The sequence below is a fragment of the Heterocephalus glaber genome, unplaced genomic scaffold (assembly GCF_053883595.1).
Source record: "Heterocephalus glaber isolate CG9 unplaced genomic scaffold, H.glaber_assembly_v1.0 deba00001472, whole genome shotgun sequence".
In the NCBI taxonomy this organism is placed as follows: Eukaryota; Metazoa; Chordata; class Mammalia; order Rodentia; family Bathyergidae; genus Heterocephalus; species Heterocephalus glaber.
In genome coordinates, this window is record NW_028258315.1 from 26,807,383 (window position 1) to 26,827,157 (window position 19,775).

The following is a 19,775-nucleotide window of genomic DNA, read 5'->3' on the forward strand; positions in this document are numbered from 1 at the left end:
AAATTAATGAAACTAACTCTGGAGGAAATATAAAATTTGAATAGCACCTATTAGAGAAAGTATATTCCTAGCTTGAAAACCGACCTATATGACAACAGCAGGCTTATAAACATTTTAACTGATAAATTGTATCAAACAATTAAAGCAGAAAAAAGAAGGAACACTTCTCCCCTCATTTTAGGAAATCAACATTGTGCTAATCCTAAAATTGGATAAAGATAATAGAAGAAAAAAGTATGAACATAGATAGAAATTTGTTTAACAAAACAAACTATTGGAAGTCGGATCTGGCAGGATGTAGAAAGCGGTTTTGTTATAGGGATGGCAGTGTTGGTTCAGCACTGGAAGATCCACCCCCAAAAGTCATCATTTTAGCAGAGGAAAGGAAAAAGCCATATGATCCTGTCACTAGTAGGAGAAAAATATTGGACTAAATTCTACAGCTGTTCATGGTAAAAGCTATCAGGAGACTAGAAGTAGAACAGAACCTTCTCAACAGATTAAAGACATGTACTCCATACTTCCAGTGAGAATGCCTTATATAAATGGGGAAGATACAATGCCCTATCCTTAAGGTGAGGAACAAGGGCAGATATGCCCACTCTTTATCTGCCCATTAAACTTTGAAACCCAGTCCCCACCAAAATAGTCTGGCAATAAAATGACACAACTAGGATAGGATTGGCACGGCAGAAGCAAAATCTTTATATGTAGATGAAATGATCATCTACAGAGAAAATACTAAGAAATCTCTAGGAGCCCCTAGAACCCGTACTTGAATTTAGCAGGATTAGAAAACACAAAGTATATATAAAAATTCAGGTCTGTGTATACTTGCTATAAATAAAGAATTAGATATTGAAATGTAAAAGTTATGTAGGAGTACAAAGGACCTGGAAAAGCCAAAAACAAAAACAAAAACAGTGTTGTATGTTCAGTCCCTAATTTTGAGACCTCCTCTAAAGCTACAGTAATCAAGGCAGCGTTGATGTAAGGAAAGACATACAGATCATTTGAATAAAACAGAATCTAGAAATAAAACCACACATATATGGTCCACTGAGTTTTGAAAGATTATTTAACATTAGCATTTTATAGAATATAAACTCAATTCAAGAGCCGAGGAAGAGATGGTGTCTTCAGCAAATGGCACTAGAACACCTGGTATCTGTATATAAAAAATTAACCTCAACCTTTTTTTTCCATACATGAAAATAACTTGAAGGGATCTATGAACCTAAATAAGAAAGCCTAAAAGTATAAAACTTTAAGAAGAAATTATAAGGGAAAATATTTATGAATTCAGGGTAGGCAAGAACTACCTAGGATACAAAAAACATGATGTATAAAAGAAAAAATTGATAAATGAGATTCCATCAAAATTTAGAACTTCAAATGACATCATTAAAATGAAAAGTAGTCCTTAAACAGACCATATTTACAATACGTATAACCTATGACCAGAATATATAAAGAATTCTTAGAGCTCATTAATACGCAACCCAATTAAAATGTAGACATAAGAAGATGATAAATAGCCAGTATAGCACAAGGAATAGTGTGCAATTCTAGAATCAGAAAAATACTAATCAGTACAATAATAAGATTGAATTATACACTCATTAGGGAGATGAAGTTAAAAGTTTTGAAAGCCTTGTCATGACTTTTTCTTTTTGTTGGATTCTCCCCCTTTGTGTTTAATTTGTCATCCCCAATGGATTCATTCTGCTGGGTTTCTTGGGGTTGTGATCCTCTTTGATTTTTCCTAGAGTATTGTCTAAAATTTTTTGGAGTGCCAGTTTGGTATTCATGAAGTTCCTGAGGTGCTCTTTATCATGAAAGTATCTTATTTCTCCATCAATTTTGAAAGATAGTTTTTCAGGGTACATCAATCTGGGTTGGAGGCTGTTTTCCTTTAGGGCTTGAAATACATCACTCCAAGCTCTTCTTGCCTTGAGGGTTTGGATTGAGAAGTCTGCTGTGATTCTGATGGGCTTTCCTTTGTATGTGATTTGTTTCTTTTCTCTCACTGCTTGTAGAATTTTGTTCTTCTGTTGGATTTCTGGAATCCTAACTATTATATGCCTATTTGTAGATTTTTTTTGATTAAGGCTAGCTGGAGTCCTATATGCCTCACTTATCTGTATGTCAAGTTCTTTTCCCCTCCTTGGGAAGTTTTCTGCCATCACTTCTGTGAAGAGGTTTTTTTGGGTTTTTTTGTTGTTGTTTTGTTTCTTCACTGCTGACACCAAGTTTATTAGTCAGGGGACTGCCACATGCCTCGAACCCAGACAGCGTGCTGTAGAGGATGCCCACGTGACTCCCACAGGGCAGGCAAGGCCAGGGCAACTCTGGCCCAGTTACAGGACTGCAGACTCTACGCACTGAGGCTCAGCCCCCACCCGGCTGCCATCTTCCTTGTCACCTTCGTCATCGTCCACTCTGCACCCCCCAGGTGCACAAGTCTGGTCTGTGAGGCTCCCAGCAGATGCCACAGGGCCGGGTGAGCCGGCTGCAAATATCTCCCAATTCTAAAATTCTGTTGAGATGCTTTATTTCCAAAACAGGTCACAACACTAAGCTTTCGGCCCATGCTGCCGCTGCACAAGCTACAAATGCTTGCTGGGCAGTTGTGGGCCCTCTTTAGTAGCGTGTGTGAAAGTGAATAAAAATCCATATAAAACAAATATTCAAATAGTTTCCATAGGAACACAGATAAGTGTGACCCTTTTTCCCCTAGTCTCCCGGCTGTGCCTGTGCCAACCCGACTCTTATAAATGCCCAGAACTAGCAGTAGTTAAGTTAACGGTCCCAACCCGCAGCCAAGCTGCCCTCGGGCCCACACCTATGGCAGGTGGTCTACACATTGATGCTGGCAGAGGCGCGCGCTGCCGGGTGCCACTTCATCTCACTCTCGCAGGTGCAGGGCACTGGCAGGGCACCGACGTCCTGCTCCTCCACACCGGGCAGGAAGCCGTGCTTCTGGACCCGCTGCATGAGCTGCCACGCTGGTCTCGACATCACGTAGTGGATGGCTGGCCTCTGGAAGCCGTTGAAAGTGGAGGCTGCCGTGACGGTGTAGGCGCCCATGTTCTCAAGAGCATCCAGTCGTCTACGTGCACCTCGGGCAGGTCACAGCGCTCCATGATGCGATCCAGGCTGTTGCACGTGGGCCCCCTGATGCTGGACGAGTAGTACTTCTTATCAGGCTTGGGTCTCTTCTGTAGCAGGGGCTTCATGCGTGCGTGGTCGTACAGGATCCAGTTGAATGAGCCGTAGACCCCATCGTTCACGTAGTACATGAAGGTCTGCTCGCTTGCCTCCTCCTCATCGTCAGAGCCGGCCTGCTCCCTCCACACCAGCTTCTTGGCGATGATGCTCACTGCAAGAGTGAAGGCTGACGCCACATAGTACCTGCCTGGCTGGGGGATGATGCACACCCCGGAGTCCACCGGGAAGTACTTGTCCAGAGCGGGGTTGATCACACTGGTGATCTCTTCAAATTTCAGCTTCACGTCCTCGGATCCAGGAAAGCCCCCACCAATGTCCAGCAGATGCATGCTGAAGCCGACCTCAGCCCCCATGTCAAAGATGCAGCGCGCGTCCGACACAGCCTGCACAAAGGTCTCAGCGTCAGTGCAGCCGCTCCGCAGGTGGAAGCTGACACCGATGACATCGATATTCAGCTCTTTTGCCCGTTCCAAAAGGAGTCTGCAGGTTTTGAGTGTGGCACCAAATTTCACACTGAGGCAACAGACAGCTTTGGAGTCGTCGGTGGCGATCCGTAAGACCAGCTTGGCCTTTGGGTGCACCCGGGCCACTTTCAGCAGCTGAACCTCGCTGTCAAAGGTCATCATCTGGACCCCGCTGCTGGCCGCATTCTTGATCTGTGATACCTGCTTGCAGGGGTTGGCGTAGATGATCCTCTCTGGGGGTACCCCGAGACTTTGCACCAGCTGGATCTCTGTCTTGCTCGCACAGTCAAATCCCGCGCCGATAGCGGCAAGGGTCTTCACAATGGCTCTGCTGTTGTTGCACTTGACTACATAGAAGGGGGTGACTCGAGGGAGAGCTTTCAGCCAGCGCAGATGCTTCTTGAGAACGTCCCCCAGGTCTGCGACATAGAAGGCATCCTTGTCATCAGAGGATGAGACCTCGTTGATCCTCTGGTCCAGGATGTCCTTGGCTGCGAAGCCCTCATCGAGGAAGTAGCAGTCAAACTCCTCACTGCGGGAGCTGTTCATGGTTTCTCCACACCTCGGCACACAGCGAGGTGGACCGCTAAGAGACAGGAATGCAGGCCAGCGTGTCCTTGAAGCAGCAGCTGAAATGTTCTAAGAAGTCACCTCAGGGTCACCACAGGCAGGAAGCAGGGCCACCGACTACTCCTGGGGACAGATCTGATGGTGTGAGATCCCAACGTTCACTCCTAGATTCCAGGATTCCGTGAGCGAGGAGCCTCAGACCCAATACTGTTCTTCCCAACACCACGCAGAAATTCCCTCAGAGCGCCTGGGCGCCGCGGGCTGGCCCCATGGGGGCGCCGGAGCCGACACCGGGCGAAGACCAAGACCGAGCCGGGACCAGGCCTTAGCGCTGGGCCGCCCGCCGCCCCCGCCGCCTCGCTGCGCCACCGGCCGGAGATGGCGCCAAGCTGCTGGCTGAGGGCGGCCGGCGGTGGCGGACCCAGCGACTGACCTGTGAAGAGTTTTTTTATGTCATCTGCACTCTCTCCTCTTTCTTCATTGACTCCAGTCAGTCTTATGTTATTCTTCTTTGCATCATCTAGCAGCTGCTGGATTGATTTCTCGTGTTCCCTCACAATTTTAAAGCAATTTTTCTTTTCCTCCTCACTAATTGCAATCTTATCTTCTATATGTGAAATTTTACCCTCACATTGGTTCATTCTGCTGTGCAGACTTTCGATGGAGTTTTTAATCTCTTGGAAATCCGTTTGCATCTGTTTTATGGATTCCATTTGTTTCCTATGTTGGGATTCCATCATATTCCTCAGATCCTCTATTTTTTTTATCTGTGTCCTCTCTAGATTTATTAATCATGTCTTGCACCATGATCAAAATCTTTGCTGTTGTCTGAGTAATTATTTCTGATTTCATTTTTCCCAGATCCTCTTTTGTTGCCAGTTCAGAGAGTCCAGGTGGTCGAGTATCATAGTGTTCCATCTCGTTTTCCTTTGGGGTTGCTGTAGGTGATCCAGAAGTCTGTTTTTGAGGCTTGTTTATGGTTTTCTCATTTCCATGGGGAGGGGGGGCATTTCTGGTGCCCACATGGCTCACCTTCTGTGCCCTAGGAGCTTGGGATGGCAGCAGGGGAGCTTCCTTCCAGATGCTGGGACCGACTCAGCTTCTCTGCCCTAGGAGCCTGGGATGGCGGTGGGGGAGCTACCTTTAATATTGTAATTTAAAAAATGTATAACTGATATTGTGTAACAGGAAGAAAAGGTCTAAAAGACCAGGGGAATTGGGAGGGGTAGGGGAAAGGAAAAAAGGGAAAGGAAAAAATATGAAAAGAGGAAAAAAATGGAAAGAAGGTCTTTGCAAATAGGGAAGGGTGGAGGGGGTGAAGGGAGGGCAAGGAAAGGGGAAAAAAATAAGAACCAAGAGACTCACGTAATGGTGCAAGATCCCAATGATGAATGTAACTGTATTTTATACCTAAAATGTACCAATAAAGTTAATGGGGGAAAAACCCCAAAAACCAAAAAACAAAACCCTCCTGTCTAGGTTGTCTGACTCCAGATGTAGGGAAAAGGCAGCTCAGGATAGCAAGGCAGGTGGACACTTTACACTGAAGCAAGCACCATCGCTGGCCTCTCAAGAACATGGGATGCACTTGCTTTTGCAAAAAAATACAAAACCAAAACAACCCACGCCACTCACAAGGCCGGCTGGCTGGTTCTCCCCTGTGCTCCTGCTGCTCCTTACTGACAGGCTCTGCTGGCTTCCTTCAGATGGCGCTGCTGCACCATCAGGCCTCTGTCTCCCGGGAGATAGTGATCCCCTGCTGCCCCCGCCCAGGCCTCCTTTTCAGGCAGGAATTCCCCTCAGACATTGCCTGCAGATGAGGCCTCACGGTGCTGTGCTGGGCTGACTCAGTCCAGCTGCTTTGTGGCATTTTGATTGATGCTCAGTTGGGATTTGACCTTTAAAAGCCCAGTTTCCTTTGGAAAAGCATCTCAGAAAATCATTCTGGCTGTGTGTGTTTCTGTGTATGTGTGTGCCCTGCACACCTGAAATGATTCTTCAAATACATGGTCCCCAGGCAAAGTGTGGTGGTCCATGCCTGTAATCCCAGCACTCAGGATACTGCAGCAGGAGAATCACCATGAGTTCAAGGCCAGCCTGGGCAACAGAGTGAGTTCAAGGTCAGCCTCAACTACATAACAAGACCCTGTCTCAAAAACAAAAGAAAACAGCAACAGCAACAACAAAACCTCATTATTTCCACTGAATTGAAATCAGGGGCCTCCAATGGTAAGGAGTGAAACAAATTCCATATCCACAGACCATTGGCAGAAGAACGATCCAGGCCTCTCCATGTCTAAAACAGTAAGGGCATGCACAATTTCACCTTGGATCAATTCCTTCTTCAGAATGTATGGTGATTTGGACATCCCAGGTGCTTTCAACTCCAGAAGGCACTCTGCCTTCCCCAGTCAGGAACATACAGAAGCAGCCTTACCTTAGGACATCAGACAGAAACCCAGACCTGGATTTGCCTTAGCTGTGCCAGACAATACTGTGATTCTGGAATGCCATACTCTAAATAACAGTCAGAGATGGGGCTATAAGTTACACCTGTGTAATACAATATAGCTATAATCAAGTCAACCAATACCTACCCAACAACAATTGGGAATTGGGTCCATTAGTGCAGGTGTTAGTCTCAAAAAATGTTCAGTGTAAACTGGGGGCAGTGATACACATCCGTGATCTCATTACTCTAGGAAGCTGAAGCAGGAGTATTGCAAGTTTGAGCCCAGCTTGGGCAACTTAGGGACTTAGCAAGACTCTGTCTCAAAAAATAAAAGATGTAGCTCAGTGTGATGCCCTTGGTTCAATACTAAAAAAAAAAAAAGACCCATCTAGTCTCTACAGGCAAATGGTCTTGAGTGGTCTAGACATTTTATTTCATACCAAGCCTTGGCATTTCTTTTGAAGTAAGAAAAACATGAGCATACAGAGTAAACCTTTCCCAGTGCATGGCTCCAGTAGACTGAGTTAAGAAATCATGTCATAGAGCTGAGCATGGTGGCACATGCCTATAATCCCAGCTCGCAGGAGGCTGAGGCAGTGGATGGATCACTGTGAGTTCAAGGTCAGCCTGAACTACATACCACAACCCTGTCTCAACTCCCTACCCCCCAAATCGATGTCATTCTCTTCTATCTTGTATACTTGGTAGTCTTTCCCATTACATTTTCCTCAGTTGAGGATCTTTCTCTTTACTACAAGTTTCTCCTCAGTGCATGATTTCAAAAGGCCTCACGGTGACTTTGCAGTCTAACCCTTGGGATTTGGAGGAAGGGGCACCATTCGAGAGAAAATGAGTGAAAAACTAACATATCAATAATGGTACAAGCCACTTGCACCCCAAGAGAGGGTTTCCATATGCGACCTAGCAGACCAAGCAGACCACAGTCTTGTGTGGTGAGCAGCTCGAGTCTTGCAGGGTGCGTACCACTTTGAGAGCTCTGAATCTGAATGAGCAGTATGAATGCAGGGTGACGCCAACCTGCATGGAATTGGAGAAAGCACGAGTGCCAGGGAGTTCACCCCTGTGCCTGTGCAGGAGGAGGTTGTCTTTGTACTAGAATCTCTTCTTTGGTTAGAAAAGCCTCCAGTGAAGAGAAAGGCATTTTTCCAACCTGCAGTGGTGGATAGGAGCATCCCCTGACAAACATCTATTTCTCCTACTCAAATTCTGCACTCACAGCGCAGTTTCCAGGTAACAGCTCCTTCTGGACTTGACCACCATGGGGCACCCAAGCAGACAGCAGCTGCCTTCCATCTGCAGGTGCCTCACTCCAAGGAACACATTGGCCACCTGCCCAGGTAGTGTCCCTGTGGCCACAAGCCCATACCCCGGATGTTCATTGACCCCAAAGGGAAGACGAAATTGGATCCTCCTTGACTATCAACCCCTGTGCTTGGAAATACTGTTAGTCAAATGTGCTTGATACATGTAACCACCGAACACCACAGCTCAGCCCAGCTTGCCTTGTACATGCTCAGAACACTTACAGCAGCCTGCGCTTGGGCACAATCACCGAACACAAAGCCTATTGTCTAGTAAAGTGTCAATGACCTCACATGGTTTATTGAAAAGAGGAATGGGAGTATGGGTATGCTTTTGTGCCACTCTGAAGTCTAACTGCCATTAAGTCAGAGACCATCTGTACATTTTGGGGCTTTTAAACCTGGACCCTGGATTCTGAACCGTGGAGACTGTACAAGTTCTGCCTGCCAAAGCACACTGAGCAAAAGCCTCCCTGAAAGCCAGCTCCTTCCTCAGTTGGGATGAATGTGTCTGCTCAGCTCATTGTCATTTTCGGAGACCCAAGTGTGAGCAGCCCTCTGCCCAGCCTCCTTGTTCTGGTGGTTCCAGCTTATTCTCATGGCCTGGCTCTAGTCCCAGCGAGTGTTACTCCCTGGGCATCTTGGGTTAGATTCTCCAAAGGCAGACTCTGAGACAAGGACTTGGGGACAAGTGGCGTATATGAGAGGGGATCCCCGAATCCACAATGACGGTGTGGGGATAGGGCCTGCGAGAGTGAGGGGTGTGCATGGCATCCCTTGGAGGAGAGGAGAGGAGAGGAGAGGAGAGGAGAGACACCTCAGAGCTGTCCACCTGGGGGATGGAGCAGTCCTCCACTGCCACCATTGTGGCTAAGTTTACCTTTTGGTGCCCTGTGCCTCAGCATCTCTGGTGCCTGGCATGCAGGATGAGCAGGCTGCAGTGGCAGGAGGAAGCCCCCTAGGAGAGGAGTAGAGAGGAAGCCCCAAGGGGAATACAACAGCCTCCGGGAAGCACCCACCAAAGCCACCAGCTAGTTCGGGGCAATGAGGGGGCAGCAGCTCCTCTCCAGGTCCCAGGTCCCAGCAAAATGAGAGACCTGAACTAGAGCAGGGTCCGGTCTTGGCTTTTCCTTCAGGCTTGCACTGTGCTGGCCATGTGCATGGTGTCTCTGCTCCCTCATGTTGCAGGGCCACAGGCCAGCACCCACACAGGCTGCAGTCACCTGTTGTGACCTCAGGAAGCATCTGTCGAGGCACAGTGCCTGATATGCCATGGAAAGGCAGCCCTGAGGGTGGTGGGGGAGTTAAAATAGCCGGTTTCTGGAAGGTCTAGCAAGGAGGCATCCAATAAAGACACTATCCCTCTCCTCTGAAAACTTGGGTTCTGGTGACCCTTTCTTTTTGCCTAGTTTCCACTCAAAACGAGAAAAAAAATACACTGTCAAATCAATGAATACTTTACATCAGCTGCCTTTACATCCATCATCTCATTTAAACTCCCCGGTAAGCTTATAAAATGGGCAGGAAATATTCTTTCCATTTTAGGGTAAGGAAAAGAAATCTCAGAGAAGCTAAAAGATGATATTAGTAGCATGTCACATTTGTATCATCTTTACACTTCTCCGAGATCATGGAATCTCTTCTCTGTGCTGTGCCTTTTCCATCATCCTGGTAACAGATCCAGCCCTGCTCACAGGGGTAAACCCATGGCACCATCCTGGGAGTCCATGCTTCAGGGCATGGGGCACAGGCCTGTGTCAGGATTTATTCATTTTGCTGGGACTGATGGGGAAAGTCCGTCTTCATTCCCAGTCCTTGATTTTGAGGCAGATTTGGGTCCTAAAAAGTGAGTGACAGAAGCAAAAGAATCCAAGCAGATGGAAGGCCCCACTCCCAGGCCCTGAGGCCCCGTGTGTCCCCCTTCTGAGCTGAGCCTTCATGCCTTGGTCAGACTCCTCCATGAGACCATGCTCACTACGTGCTCAGGGATGGTCCCTCCGGGTTCAGATGTCCACTTCCCAGGAGACACTGGGGGCCAATTCCTTGCTGGGGATTGGCTGTTTAGGAGGTTGACTTTAAAAGATAAAATTTGCAGGATGATTTTTCACCTACATTTGAGCTCCTTCTAGATTTCAATTTGTTTTATCAATTTGCTGATTAAAACTGACACTTAGCCAGGCCTAGTAGCATGTGCCTGTAATCCCAGCACTCTGGGAGGCTGAGTCAGGAGGATCACAAATCGATCCCAGTCTGAACTATTTAGCTACTTAGTGAGACCATGTGTCAAAAATTTTAAAAGTTAGGGCTGGGGATTTAGCTCAGTGTTTCCGCCGCCTGTTTCGCAAGTGCAAGAACTCGAGTTTGATCCCCAGTACCAAAAAAAAAAAAAATTTAAGTTAAAAATAAAGAAAAGACTGGGCGTGTAGCTCAGTACAAAGTCTGTGGGTTCAATCCCCAGTACAAAACAAGAAGCAAATCAAAACAAAAACAAAGCAAAACAAAAAACCCACCCAACATGATTACAGCAAAAAAAAAAGGAAAGTTTATGAGTACCAGGAACCAGGCAAATATTTGCACATAATCCCCTCACTCAGATTGCATCATTATTATAACTTCCTTCTGGGTCCTTCCTGTGTAACCCATGTACAGGCATCACTGCCTGCTTGGGAAGCCAGAAGTGTCCCTGTGCCACCCAGCCTCTCTGGTCCCACTTGAACATCACAGTTCTGGTCCATAGGGATCTCTCCTTCCCGCCACTGCCCTCCAATTCCTGCAGAGCACCCAGTTTCCAGGAGAATTTAGAGGTGTTTCCAAGCCTCACAAACTGTGCTGAGGTCATTTGCCCCAACTGCTGGCCACACATAGGACAGTGGTTGTTCAAGAATGTTCCCCATCTAGTCACTTCTGCACCTTTATGACCAGCTTCTCTAACCTGTTGTTACTTATAGTGGTTACCTATTGCTGTGTAACAAATAGCCCCCAAACTTAAAATAATAAGCATTTACAGTATTTTCTAAAAAGCTTTTTAAAAACAAGTTAGTGATCTCAGTTTCTGCGGCTCCAGAATTCAGGAGCAGCTTCAATGGGCAGGTCTGTCTGAGGTCTCACAAGTGTGCAGACAGAATCCTGATGGGGGCTGCAATCATCTTCAGACAGTCAGAGACCACCCAAAAGGGAATGAAGCCATGAAATGCAGGGAAGGGGCCCCCTAGATCATGCCTAGTTTGTGCTTTCTCAGCACAACCAAACAAGGACATAGCCAGGGACACAGGGCTCACACACAGAGTCAGAAAATAAGCTGCAAACATGTCTGATTCAGGCAAGGACCGGCCTCCTGAGAACCAGCCTCACCCCAGCTTTTACAGCCAACCGGAGAGGTGCCTATGACTGAGCTCAGACGCTGAGCAGCCAGGACCTGGCACTCTCTGCAAGCTTGAATCCCTATTGCATGGAGAACCTGGATAGGAACTTTTAGTAAGAACCTTTTCTGTATTAGCTTCTCCTTTCCTTTGTTGGGAGAACAGCTGGCCTGATGGCCCTTAGTCAGACCTGCAGCTCCTTTCTGGCCCCAGCAGAAGTTCCATTAAGACTTACCTGTGCCTAAATTGGACATGATGGTGCACGCCTATAATCCTAGCACTCACGTATGCTGAGGCAGGAGGATCGAGTCCAATTTGAGGCCAACCTGGATTATATAGCGAAACCCTGTTTTAGAAAACCAAAAAAAAAAAAAAGAAAAAGAAAAAGAAAGAAAGAAAAAGAAAAAGAAAGAAAGAAAGAATCTTCTTCAATATATTCAAATAAGAGGGCAGCCCGCCCCCACCCCATCCCCAAAGCATACTTTTAGAGGTATCAGTCCTCTAGCATGGGTTTAGCCTGATCCTTGCTAGGCCTGCTGCACATTGTCACCCTGGAACTCTCTCCACCAGGAAATACTGGCAATGCTTTTCTCTCCCTCCTACTGGTTCCCCACTTTCCAAATATCTTTCCCTATATTTGTTAACTTGTTTTGGTGACAAATGGTACCCAGTAGCTTTCTCTGGAAGAGCACATGACATTTCAGTTTTTGAGACCTCACCTATACTGAAAAGCACCTTGACTGTCTCTGTGTTCTCAGTCACAGTATGTGGAGCTCCAGTTTGGAGAATAACTTCCCCAGCATTCCAAAGTGTCACTCCAAGGTTGGAGGAGCTGCTAGACAGCCCAGGGTCTCTGTTTTCACATCCCAGGCACTGGAGAAATATCTGATAATTCTTAGGTGCTTGTTCACATGTAAAAGTGTTTAGAAGCTTTATGTGCACAAATGAGAATTTTTGATGTTTTAGCTTCCTTGTAGGGTGATTAGGTAGAAAATGCATTGTCCAGGAGGTTCCCAAAGGCCATGAGAATTATCATTCTTTTCTCTTGGGCTCACTAATTTCCCCAGAGAAAAAACCTCCAATCTTTCATCTATGAACATTTTGCAGAGAAGATAGGGGAAAACCCAGGGGTTAGGGTGTCTTGCTTGGACCACGGCTGTGTATTCAACCTCCATATCTGGTTGCACCTGGCACCCACTCTCAGAGGGAATCACCTCCAGTGTCCTGTGTGGGAGTTCCTTGGCTGTGTGATTGGTTCAGGAGAAAAAGTACTGATGGCTACCTGCCCCTTGACATCACCTCAGGAAACCCCCTAATTTGTCCTTGCCTCACATGCCTGTTTTCAGAGGTTCCTGAAATCGCCACTTCTCACGCCTTTGGGGTTGCAGCATGAATTGGTTTGCGTCTCCCTGGTTTCTGTGTGCCCTCCTACTCCTAGTCCCACAGACTTTGAGTTTTGCTCCGACCCATAAGTCAGTGCCATCCATCTGTCCATCTGCTATCCGGCTTCCAAAACCATGTCCACATCACTCATTGGCTGTCTTTCTTCTCATAGTGTGGAGTAGGAATTTTTTCTTTTTGCAATTCTATAAGGATATGGTTGGAAGTGCAGACACAAAAATATGTTCCATGTGCCATACTTAAACAGATGTCTATTCATAGTTCATATGCCTTTTTCATTTCATTTTTGTGATTTACCTATTCATGTTCTTTCTCTCCTGGTAAGATTGTTCGTCTTCCTTTCCTGATATTTAAGAGCTCTCTACATATAAGGGAATATGAGAGTTAAATATATTGTGTTTTCACCTCAGTAGTAATTTTTTTAAAGTATTTTCTGCTTTTGAATTATCTGGTAGACCAGCTTATATACAAGTACTGGCAAGAATTTTTAGCATCCACATTTGCATTTGTGAAGTCTGCGAACAGAAGCCCAAGAAGTTTCATGTGCAGTGTAAACGAAGGATGTGTAACAGCTTGAATAAAGTGCAAAGACTTGAACCAGCCCCAGTGCGTACAACTGTAGCGTATGACTATAGAAGCATGCAGCAGGCTCAGGATCCTGTTCTGGCCACCAGCCCCACACTCCAAGTAAGAGAAGCTGTAACGAGTACCCTGTGTTTGTATGCACGACTCGGACGGTCATTCCCAGCAAAGAATGCTTTTCTTCCCAACCCCACCAGTAACTGAGTCCGATAATATTTAATGTACAATTAAGTAATAGTATAACCCTAATTTTACCCTCCAATGTATAAAATAGCTTTATAGTTTTTATTTGAAGGCTCCGTATCAAAATTATAATTAAGTATAAGTTCTCATTTTCTAGGATTTAACAAAAAAGTGTAGTTATATCACTTTGTAACATGCATTTATATGAGGTATGTGTTTAAATTTTTAAAAATTTATCACAGTAAAAGACACCTTGTCATTTGTCCCCCTCAAAATACTCCCCTTCATTTTGGACATATTTATCCCCTTGTTCTTTCACTTTCTGAAACAGTTTTGGAAGTCATCTTCTTGAATGTCTTTAGCTGTGCTGTTGTGGCTGCCTCAATATCCTGAATTGATTCAAATTGTTCACTTTTCATAGTCTTTTTAACTTTAAGGGAGAGCCAGAAGTCACATGGTGCCAGATCCAGTAAATAAGGTGGATAAGGACACAGCGTAATGTTTTTACCAGACTGCTTTCTGTTGGATGGCACTGGTAGCTGCATTCAGTAGGAGAACTTATAGAACTGCTTCAAAAAGTGGCAAGAATGATGGGATAAGTGTTTTCAAAGAACTGGGCAGTATTTTGAGGGGTTTCATGGCAATGTGTCTTTTTGTTTTGTTTTGTTTTTGTTTTTGTTGTGTTTGCTTTTATTTTGAGACAGGGTCTCACTATGTAGTTCAGGTTGGCCTTGCACCCACGATGTAGCCCAGGCTGGCCTCTGACTCAGGGCGATCCTCCTACCTCAGCCTCCTGAGTGCTGGGATTACAGGCTTGCACCACCATGCCCAGTCCTTTGTGTGGTTTTTATTTTTTTTTTAGGTGTCTGAATTCTCCTCAAGTTGAAGACGCTGCTTACAGAACTGGAAAGGCTTGTTGAAAAATTCTTCCAAACTGAGAAGCACTTTTCCCTGGAAGAAAAATGCTGGCCAGGTCTGAAGCAGTGGGGACCTGCTGGCCATTCCATCTGCCACGGTCCTTGACACCAGGGCTCTGGGCGTCTGATTACTGCACAGCGTGTATTCTGCCTTTTTCTCCTAAAGCATGCGGTTCTACATGTTTCTCTATAACCTATTTCTTCTCCTTTAGATTTGCCTTGTGGGATGGTTTCAGTGAACATCATCCAGGTATTTACCATGACCTCTACCTCGAGGCTGGGGAACATGGCTCTGTTGGTGCCAGCCTGTGTCACAGGCGTGGGACCTCTGGAAGTCCACAGGCCGATTAAGCAGAAGCTTTGCACAAGGGATGCTTTGATTTCTTGTCTCCACCTGACAGATACCTCCCACGAATGTTATCTCATGTGGAAAAGAGAACTGGACAACTATTTCGCTAAAACAGGAAGATCATAGGAATCTACCATCCAGTTCCAGCACAGCGGTGGTCCAGGAACCCACATGGGGATGCCAGGGCTGCTGGGACCCACACACTGTCGGGAGCACTCACATCCTGGGTGTAAGTAGAACACGGCAGCTGATGAGTGGCTTGTTAATTAGGTCATTCACAAATCTGCGTGATTTGTTTTCTTTGAGTCTTTGCCATTTTTTGCTCCAGATTTGGTCCCTTTGTGATGACGATGTGATATGACAGAATCATGTCAGATTCCCAAGAATTGCACTCTCTTTCTTTTCCTCTGTGTGTCTTTCTGTCTCTGACTCCATCTCCATTTCTGCCTCTCTGCCTTTGCCTCTCTCTGTGACTGTTTCTCATCACCTGTTTTTCTGTCTTCGTCTCTGTGTGTCTCTCTGTCTCTGTCTCTCACTTTCTGTCTCTCTGTGTTTGTCTCTCTCTCTGTGTCTCTTTGTCTCTTCTGTCTCCATCTATGTCTCTGTCTCTGCTCTCTGTCTCTGTCTGTTTCTCACCGTCAGTCTCAAGCACCTGCTCTCAAGCCTTTGGCAGTGGAGGCAGGGAGAGTGGTCCATCAATACTGAGAAGGCAGACAGGGCCCACCTCTGGAGGAGGAGTGGGGATGTCCAGGGACAGACCCAAGCCCAACACAGCAGGAGCAGCTGAGAGGATGAGTGTTCCCCTCTTCCTCCAGCCTGGCTCTGGGGTGGCTTCTCCTGGCTTCAGGAAATCCTGGAAGAGGAAAGGACCCTCAGGAAACTTCACTCCCATTAATATAAGTCATCCTTGAGATGCTGAGAAGGGCCTCTGCTCCCCACTCCCCATCTCAGCTCCCATCTCAGGGCACATGCTCTGGGAAAAGATGAGAGCTTTCTCCACAGTGGCCCAAGAAGTCCTCTGTCCCCTGAGTGTAGCAGGAAACAGGATGAAGAATCATGGGTCGCTCATTCATCCAGTCAATCCATCCTCCATTTGATTAACAAATGTACACCGCGGTCCCACCAAGCCTATGCTCCTGGCTTCTGTAAGCCCCATCTGTGTTTGTGTCACAGCCAAGTAGGGAAGACAAAGAAGTAAGCCAAGGTCTTCATGAAGTGTGATAAGCTGCTGCTGTAAGTATCTACACCACTAGAAGTCAAGAGTCACCCCTTGTCCAGAGAGGGTGTGCTCTTTTTGGTTCCTAGGAATCTGGTGACTCTATGTGCCTCACAGAAGTGGAGTCATCCAGTATTTATCCTTTTGTGACAGACTTGCTTCACTTGGTATAAGGTCCTCAACGTTTGTCTATGTTGTTGCATGTGTCAGAGTTCCCCTTTTTCTTAAGGCTGAGTACCACTTTGTCATGTGTACATACCAGCTTCTCTTCACCCATTCACGTGCCAGTGCATGGTTGGTGTTGCTCCACCTTTCACTGTTGTGAAGAACAGTACTATGGCCACTGGTATTAGTTGAGCCCCTGCTTTCCATTCTTCTTTGTATCTATGCAAAAGCAGAGCTGCTGGATCATACGGCAATTCTCTGCTCAATTCTCTCAGGAATTCCCATATTACGGTCCACAGCAGCTACACCTGTTGTATTTACACCAGCAGTGAAAGGATTCAGTTTCTCCATTACTTGTTATTTTCTGGGGTTTTGTCTTTGTTTTTATAGTAGCCATCATAATGGGTGTGTGGATGGTTTTGATTTCCATTTTCCTAATGATTGGTGATATTGAGAATCAATTTCTCTCTCTCTCTCTTCTCCCTCTCTCTCTCTCTTTCTGTACTGAGGATTGAACCCAGAACCTTTGCACTGAGCTATATCCCTACCTCTTTCTTATTTTTTATTTTGAGAAAGCGTCTCGCTAAGTTGCCCAGCTGGGCTTGAATTTGCAATCCACCTGCCTCCGTATCCCAGAGTGCTGGAATTAAAGATTTGCAACACCATACCCGGCTAGATATCAAGAATCTTTTCATGTGCTTACTGGCTATTTGTACATCTTCTTTGGAGAAATGTCTATTTAAGTGCATTGCAAACTTTGAAATTGGGTTTGATTTTTGGTAGAAATGTAAGCATTTCTTTTATTTTCTGGATATTAACCCCTTATCAGATATATGAGTTGTGAAAATTATCTCCCAGTCCACTGGTTTTAGTCTTTTGATTTTTTCTTTTCACTCTGTTGATTTTGTCCTTTTTATTATTATTATTGTGTCCTTTAACACACAGGGTTTTTTTGTTGTTGTTGTTTTTGGGTTTTTTTGTTTCTTTTGTGGTACCGGGAATTGAACTCAGGACCTTGTGCTTGCAAGGCAGGTGGTGGAACCACTGAGCTAAATCCCCAGCCCCACAGTTTTATATTTTTATGTAGTCCAATTTATAGTATTTTTTTCCTTTTACTGCCTCTGCTTTTGGTGTCATAGCTAAGAAATAATTGCTTAATCCAACAATGTGAAGTTTCCCCCTTATGTTTTCTTCTAATTGTTTTATTATTTTAGGTCTTATGTTTAGGTCTTTCATTCATTTGGAATTAACTTTTGAAAATGTTGCAAAGTAACAGTCCCTTTTCATTCTTCTGCATGAGGATACCCAGATTTACCAGCACCTTTTATTAAATAGACTGTCCTCCCTCTTCCCCCAGTGAATGGTCTTGTTTCGTGCTGCAGGCCAATTGATCACATGCAGAAGGGTTATCACTTGACTCTCTAGTGTATCTTTGTCTTTGTCTGTCTTTATACCAGCACTACATTGTTTTGATTACTGTAGCTGTGCAGTTAGTTTTGAGATTAGGAAATGTGAGGTTTCTAACTTAATTTTCAAGACTGTTAACTATTTGGTGTCCCTTGGGATTCCATAAAAATTTTAGAATAAATTTTCTATTTATGCAAAGAATGTTATTGAGATTTTTATAGTGTCTTAGTCATTTTCCTCATCACTAAGGTGCAATACCTGATACTCACAACTTAAAGAAGGAGAAGTTTATTTTGTCTCACTGTGTCAGTCCATGGTTGACTGGCAGAAATGGCATGGGGGAAAGGCCTGGTTGGAGGACAGCTGCTCATCCCATGGCAGCCAGGAAACCAAGAGAGAGAGGGAAGGAGCTGGGGACACAATACATCCTTCCAGGTCATGCCCCTGTGACCCACATCCAACATGGCCCCACCTTGGAATAACACATTCCACTGGAGAACCCAGCAATGGATGAATCTACTGAAGTGTATAGTGTCCCCATGATCCAATAAACACATGAGGCTTTTTTAGACATATACTGTAAACATAGGGATTGTATACAATCTGTACACCACTATAAATAGTAATGACATTTCAACATTTAAGTCATTGTTGGGTGCAGTGTAATGCACCTGTAATCCCAGAATTTGGTAGGATGAGGCAGGAGGATTGCTGTGGGTTCAAGGCCAGCCTGGGCTACATACTGAGTTCAAGGCCAGCCTGAAACATAGTGAGACCCTGTCTTTAAATCAAACAAAGAAATGAACAAAAATCAGTAAGTCATCTAATCCAGACCACAGGATGTATTTTCACTTACTAGACCCCTCTTTAATTTATTTCAGCCATATTTTGTAGTTTTCTGTATACAAGTCTTTTATATCCTTAGTTAATTCCTAAGTATTTTATTTATTTTGGTGCTATTGTAAATTGAATTGCTTTCTTAATTTCCTTTTTGGGGTTGTTCATCTTTAGTTTGTGGAAATGCAACTAAATTTTGTCCATTATTTTGTTTCTTACATTTTTGCTTAATTTGTTTATTAGCTTTGACAGAGTTTTTGGTGGAATCTTTAGAAGCTTCCACATAAAAAAATCATATTATCTGTGAACAGAGTTGTATTCCTTCCTTTCCAATTTTAATGACTTTCATTTCTTTTCCCTGCCAAATTGCTCTGGTGAGGACTCTAGCATTATGTCAAGTGGAACTAGTAATCTGGGCATCCTTGTGGTGTTTCTGATCTTAGAGGAAACACCGTCTTTCACCACTGAACATGCCATATAAGCCCTTCATTATGATAAGATAGTTTCCTTCTCTTCCTAGTTTGTTGAGTATTGTTATCTCAAAAGAGTGTTCAATGTTGTCAAATGCTTTCTCTGTCTCAGTTGTGATAATCATAGAAGGGTCCTTCATTCTGTTAACATGGAATAGGATGTTGATTAATTTCCACATATTGAGCCATCCTTGCAGTCCAGGAATAAATTCCACTTAGTCTTGGTGTATTGCCCATTTAATCAATATGTTGCTGAATTCTGTTTGTTGGTGTTTTGTTGAGGAATAATTTCAACTTTTACAAATGAAGAAACTGAACTCCAAAAAGATGAGGCACTTTCCCCCTGGTCACTTATCTAGGAAGTGGTTGGAGTTGGGATTCCAACTGAAGCCTGCTTGATTCCAGGATCCACAACATTCCCAACATGTGAGGCTACCTCATCACCCCACTGCCAGGTAAACAGGGGATGTGTGAGCTAACACATACCAGTTTCGTAAATTTAGGAGAAAAATACTTTAAACATTTTCTGAACCTCAGGTTGCACGTGTAACAGAGGGATCATGACACCAACTTGCCAGAACGGTTGTAAAGCTCAGTCACACCTCTGGAACATTGTGAGCTCATGTATGGCCTCCAGCCCCCTTCTGAGTCTCGCACCCCAAATGGGACTTGACTTACTCAGTGACCTTGGACAGAGGCTCATTTGCAGTTTTTCGGCCAACCTAGTTTTTCTTTGCTTTGCTATAAATTCTCCAGAACATTAAAAGTTTCAACAAGCGGTCTTGTGTTTCTGTTCAACAAGTGGGTTTTCCTTTCTTCTCTGACTCTGCTAATCCTTTGGGCACTCCTG

General features: G+C 45.0%; 1 pseudogene; it reads right to left on the reverse strand.

Annotated features, from left to right (window-relative positions):
- Window positions 1–2,859: 2,859 nt before the first annotated feature.
- LOC101712769 (ornithine decarboxylase pseudogene) lies at window positions 2,860–4,533 on the reverse strand (annotated as a pseudogene).
- Window positions 4,534–19,775: the final 15,242 nt, after the last annotated feature.